General features: G+C 43.7%; 1 protein-coding gene across 6 annotated transcripts in view; it reads right to left on the reverse strand.

Moving 5' to 3' along the window:
• IBTK (inhibitor of Bruton tyrosine kinase) overlaps positions 1 to 4,556 on the reverse strand; it is a 92,493-nt gene extending 87,937 nt beyond the window's left edge. For all 6 annotated transcript variants that reach the window (XR_003793700.1, XR_003793698.1, XR_003793699.1 and 3 more), the window contains exon 1: positions 4,389 to 4,556. The gene's annotated coding sequence lies outside the window, so the exon portion shown is untranslated. The remainder of the gene's footprint in view (positions 1 to 4,388) is intronic.
• Between the last annotated feature and the right edge of the window lie 1,659 nt (positions 4,557 to 6,215).

The following is a 6,215-nucleotide window of genomic DNA, read 5'->3' on the forward strand; positions in this document are numbered from 1 at the left end:
AGCAGCTTTTATTACTATCATTTCTTCAGTAACAGAAAGATAAGAAATTTTTATTCCAAAGTTCATGTTTGGGCTTCAATGTCTCTGCTACTAGTTTCCAAGCATTCTTCTCCTATGAAACCACACATACTAAGGTTACCAATGACCTCCAAATTGCCAAATACTTTTGGTAATGTTACTTGACTTCTCTGCTTTCGAGTCATGACCACGACATTCTCGTAAGGAATCTAGAAAGGAGTACTGAAAGCATAGGGAACCACTGAAGCATTTATGCATGGGATCTCTCTCCTACCACTTCTTCCAAGGGCATTTTCCCTTCCCCTGACCTCCAAATATTAGGCTTCTCTCAATGTTCCACCTTCAGTCTTCTTTTCCTCTCTAATTCATACTCACCCTGCGTAATTTCAATCTCTTCATGTTAGCTTTAACCTGTGCTCATAATCCTCAAATCTGTCTCCTGCCCTCAACATCTTTCCTAAATTCCTGGCCCAATGCCTAGCGTTAATCTTATTCATGCTTTCAACAAATGCTTATTGAAGCCAAAGAAAGCAAATACTTTTAAGCATGGGATATTTTACATGATGTGATATTTTACATCAAAGAGGTTAAGTAAGCCACCCAAATCACACTATCAGTAAAAGAGGAGTTAGAATTCAAACACAGATCTATCTCACAGTAAAGTCCAAGCTATTTCTACACCACTATGCTGCCTCTTCAGTGCATCTGCAGGTCACAAGGTACTGCGAAAACAAAAATACACAGGACTTCAATATTCCAGATATTCTAGTACAGACTCATGGACAATATTTAAGTGAAAATATAGCTCATTTAACAATTGTATTGACTGAACGAGATTTATTATCTATTACGCAGTCTCTACCATCAGTGGGGCACAGTTTGGTAGAGGAGAATGATTTTTATTTAAGCAAGTACTAAAAATATATCATGATTAAAACCTATGATAAAGATATAATAAGTGACTCACAGGAATGGGGAGTCAACAAGAGGGATAAAGGGAAGATTCCTCAAAGGAGATGAGGTGAGTATGTGTTTGCCTGATAAATTCAGGGCCAGTGGGCATTTGAGGCAGAAGTAACAGTAAATATAAAAGCACTAAAATCACCTTGGTCCATTCTGGAATCTAAGTAATTCAGAAGACAGAAATGCATATGGCCTAATATATACACAGGGATGAACTAGATTATAGGCAGCCTTATGTGCCTTTCTTCAGGGATAATGAAAGTGAGCAATTCTGAAACATATTTAGGGCCTTGAGTTGACAAGATGTGGTCAACTCCTAGGTTTCTGGCTTGACTACAGATAGAGCAGCCAAGAAGAAGAGTCAAGGGTAAATACTTCGTAAATTGAAAAATAAAACAAACTGAAAACAAAAGGAACAAATAGAAATTAAAGGAGAAAATTTTTGCTTTATATGTGATGAATACAAAGTGTTGATGAGAAATTGAGGTGGAAGAGGTGATTGTTAACCTTGCAGACTGGTCCACCACAAAGGTGCCAGCCAGTAGAGGTTGAGCCCTCAACAATGGCTCACAATCCTATTTAACCTTGGTGAAGAGTTCAGTTATCTTCCTAAAACACAAATCTGATCATGCTATTCTCTCACATATCCAAGACCAAAATGAACCAATATCTATATTTCATGTGTTAATAGCCTTGTGACCTCAGGAAGAGGATGCCAGTTAGACTTGGCAACCACGTAGCACACAAAGTTCAGACTGTGAATTCAGAACACTGAGCTAGTAACCACTAACTAAATGACCCTGGGCACATAACAGCTGCCTAAGCTTCAATTCTCTCACTTGTAAAAAGGGAATAAAAACTATTTATCTCCTGAATTGTTCTGAAAAATAAATGAGACAATTCATGCACATGTAAGCACCCAAGAAATGTTACGAAGGAAAAAGGAACATAGTGATATATTGATCAAAAAAACAGAATAACGATATCAAAGCCCTTTCTGCTTGGAATGTTTTTACCCAAACCTTTACAGGGCTGCCAACTTGTCCATGGCTTACAAACATTACATCTACTATCTTTTGAACTTTCACATGGACAAGCGTAGTGCTTTACATAAATGAACTAATTTAATCCTCTTTCCAGCCTGTATTGCCCTGCATGTATTAACTAGGAATTGGGTTCCTATTATCTAAAACCTTGGTCAAGTAGCTTAATCTTCCTAATCCTCAATTTCTTCATCTGCAAAGTGATGACAACATGCCTTGTAAAAGTGTGGACCTTGACTACACATAAAGCTCCTTAAGGCAGGGAAGAGAAAGCCATACTTACTCACATTTGTCACTAAATATAATATGTATTCAACAAGTAGGCTTAAATTTTTAAAGAGCTCTCTAAAATCAAAATACCTTCCTTAAAAACTTGTATCTATATTAACTGTCACAAAGCTACAAATTATAGCAACTCATAATTGATGAATTTAAAAAATTTTAAATTCCTTCTGTAAGCCCTAAAAATAGTTCACATAATTTTAAAACATCAAGACTTACTACTTTAGGAAATTAATAATTTAGCTTTATCGATACTGTATTTTATTTTATTCTGTTTTCTCAATTATTCTCTAGGTACAAAGGATGGAAACTTCAATATTTTATTAGTGCAAAGCCCAGCTTCACAATTGAACAATTCCCCAAATTCTAGGGGGCAAGCACATCTCTGGAGGTGGCAAAGAATTACTGCCCTATTAATGATAATAAAGGGACTTCCCTGGCAGTCCAGTGGTTAAGACTCTGCACTTCCACGGCAAGGGGTGCCGGGTTCGATCCCTGGTAGGGGAACTAAGATACCGCATGCCACATGGCACGGCCAAAAGATGATAAAAAAAGAAAGAAAGAAAGAAAGAAAGAAGATAATAAACTAACTTTGACATCATTTATAATAATTAACCAAGTAACACTGAGCTCCTTATGCAATATGGTCAATTGAACTTTATGGTTCCGAAGCATAATGTAGAATTTAGCATACTGAAAGCCCTGGACAAAAGTTGTGTTTTTTTTAACATCTTTATTGGACTATAATTGCGTTACAATGTTGTGTTAGTTTCTGCTCTATAATAAAGTGAATCAGCTATATGCATACGTATGTGCATACGTATATCCCCATATGCCCTCCCTCTTGCATCTCCCTCCCACCCTCCTCATCCCATCCCTCTAGGTGGTCGCAAAGTACTGTGCTATGTGGCTGCTTCCCACTAGCTACTTTACATTTGGTAGTGTATATATGTCCATGTCACTCTCTCACTTCGTCCCAGCTTACCTTTCCCCCTCCCTGTGTCCTCAAGTCCATTCTCTACGTCTGCCTGGACACAAGTCTTTTTTTAATTTTTAAATGGAAAACCATTTTTTAAATTCCTTGAAGTAAACCGCCTTAACTAAATCTGTACTTTCAGCAAATATCTATACTCTAATTCTTTTTAGAAAACATCTCTTTCTGCCCTTATCTGCCCTATATCAGTTTCTAAAACCTATAAAAAAAATCAAGGAATTTAAAATAAAAGGGGCAGTGAAAAGATCAAGGAGCTATGGAAGGATGTGAATTCGCACAACATGGGCATAGAAACACTACCACTCATAAAAGTCACATTCTTTTAGTACTTATGATAAATCTCGACTTTCAAACGCCCTACTTCCAGGCATGAGAAAAAAAAAAAAAAAAAAGATGCTACATCAATCTCTGCTTCCTGAAAAATATCCTGTCCAGCTAACACCCTTTAAGTTTTACTACCGACGTTGGAAATCCAGAGTCACGGATACCTGGGTTACTTGTTTCGCTGATGAACTAAAACTTTTTAGAAATCGGCAACATGATACAAGAACAAAAGGTCTCTATCCTGTGTCCCCCATCCCCCCAAGAAAGGACGGGTCCCTTTTCACGTAACAGGTAGATTCACACTGAACTTCATCGTTAGCCTCCCCAGACTGAACTAAAACTTCTGTGACGCCACGAATGGGGTAAGAGACGTCGGCGCCTCGAGGAACGGCTTCAAATTCAAGGCTCCAGGGGAAGTGACACGAGACAACTATCAGAAACTAACAGCGCAACGTCGCCGGAGGGCTTGGCAGGCAGGACCGCAAGGTAGCGCGGCGCCCGCACAGACCATTCATTAGCTCCGGGCGGCAGCGGGGAGGCGGCCGCCGGAACCCGGGCCACGCGGCCGGCCCCGCGCCGCCTCTCGCTGAGCCCGGCAGCCTCGGCGCCGCTGAGTCCCCTCCCCGCGGCCCACCCGGGACACCGGCGCCCGCGGTCATCCGCACCCTCCGGAAAGATAACACTGTCCCGTCGCCCCACGACTCAAGGGACGCCGTTGCCTTTGCCCGTTCCGCACGGTCGGGCCGCGCCGAGCCCTCCCTCACCAGTCGCTAGATGAAAATGCTCCGGTGGTCTCCGCGGGGTGGGCACACGGTCGCGCAGGGACTCATCCTCAGTGAAGGTAGCAGAAGAAAACGAAGGGCGCCAGTGGAGGCCGGTCCCCAGGCCCGGGTCAGCTCCGGAAGCGGCTGCAGCAACAGCCGCCGCGTCTACAGACGTCTAGAGAAGGGGCAGGGAGGAAAGGCCGGCACGGGCGGGACCCAGGAATAAGGCAGGCGCTGATTGGCTGCGGCTAGTGTATGCCTGTGGAGGATTGGCTGGTGTCTGCCCAGAAGGCCTCGCGTGGCAGCGCCTAAATTGTGGTCTTTCCTTGGCACCCTAAAGGAACTTGACTCCTCCGGCCTTGGGGCAGCCAGCAGTAGCCGGGGGCAGGGAAAGGCCGCAGCCGAGGACTCTAGGCCAACGGGGGGTGGTGGAAATGTCTCTCCACCCCACGGGGTCAGCAGTCGCCCAAGGAGAAACCTCCCTCTCCCCGCAACTAGAGACTTGGAATCCTGGATAAACCCTGGTGGAGAGACTGAGTTCTGGGGACCTGGACGGGTGCCTTGGTCACCACGCAGCAGAAACCACAGGCGTAGGCATCTTGCACCTAAGAGAGTTTCCTCCCATCGCCCTACCAGTGGGGTCAAAGGAAAGCCCAGGGCGTCGTCTCAAAGAGACTCAGCCTCGCCTCTCCCCGGCCGCTCCCACCCCCGGTTTTTCCGGGGTCATTCCCTGGGTCAGAAGGCGTCACTGCCTTCTTAGATCACTGTGCGGGGCCAGCCGACGACCCGGGCCAAGCCACTCACCAGGTCACGCTACTCAGTGCCTGATGCCTGATGCCTGATGCCAGGCTCGTACTACGCTTTTTACCCCTTAACTCTGCCTCCAAGGGCCATTTTAAAAATGGTCGAGTGAAAAAAATTAGGGAGGACAGCAAGTAGCCAATAATCGATACTAGGATAGCGAAAAGGAAACATCCTGCCTGGTAATGCCTGAAACAGTAGGCTCCCAGTAAATGTTTGTTCAGGGAGGGTTACTGTAACTCAGAACAAACAACACTAGGAGTCAGGAGGTGTCTGTGCAGCTCTGCCACGTGGTCAATTATGCAAGTCACTTAGTCTCCACCTATAGAACGACGGAGTTGCACTAAGATGTCGTCTTAAGGGCTGCCCATTCAGCTTCACTCTTTCTGGAGCCTGCCTTGCAGAAGCCCAAAGCCACACAGCTCGTTAGTGAAGGGGAAAGGAGACTAGCTCTGCTGCTGCCCCTCCCAGTACAGTGTTCTGTCTCTTTGGCCCTTATTCTAAGTGCCCTACTTCCTTCTTTGACGTGTAACAAAAACTATTTTGTAATGTTAAAATTGAGTGATTTTGAAAATAAGCTGTGTACCATGACTTTTATATTCGTGCACAAAGAAGCTAGCAGTGGCAAAGTCAATAATGTAAATGAATGCATTGACCTAAGGTCAAATCTTTTTATCAGTCTCTGGACAAGTTAATTTGCTTTTTTGAAGCCTCAGTTTCCTCATTTGTAAAACAGGAGCAATAATGCATTTTATGGTTGTGAAAATGTAATTATATAGAGATATATCGCACTTAGAGTGCCTAGCACATAGTAACACTTCCTAAATGGTAGATGTTACTTTTTATAAGTATTTCCTTAGCAGCAGAATTATTCCAATTCCATTTCAATTAGTCCACTCATTTTAACAATAGCCAGTGTCAGGCACTTGTGGTAAGCCATAGGGATCCAATAGTGAACAAAACACTTATACACCCAGATAATCCCCCACATAATAATTTTCGGGATTTCCCTGGTGGCGCAGTGGT

This window comes from Monodon monoceros, unplaced genomic scaffold (assembly GCF_005190385.1).
Source record: "Monodon monoceros isolate NGI ecotype Baffin Bay Population unplaced genomic scaffold, NGI_Narwhal_1 Super_Scaffold_15, whole genome shotgun sequence".
Taxonomy (NCBI): domain Eukaryota; kingdom Metazoa; phylum Chordata; class Mammalia; order Artiodactyla; family Monodontidae; genus Monodon; species Monodon monoceros.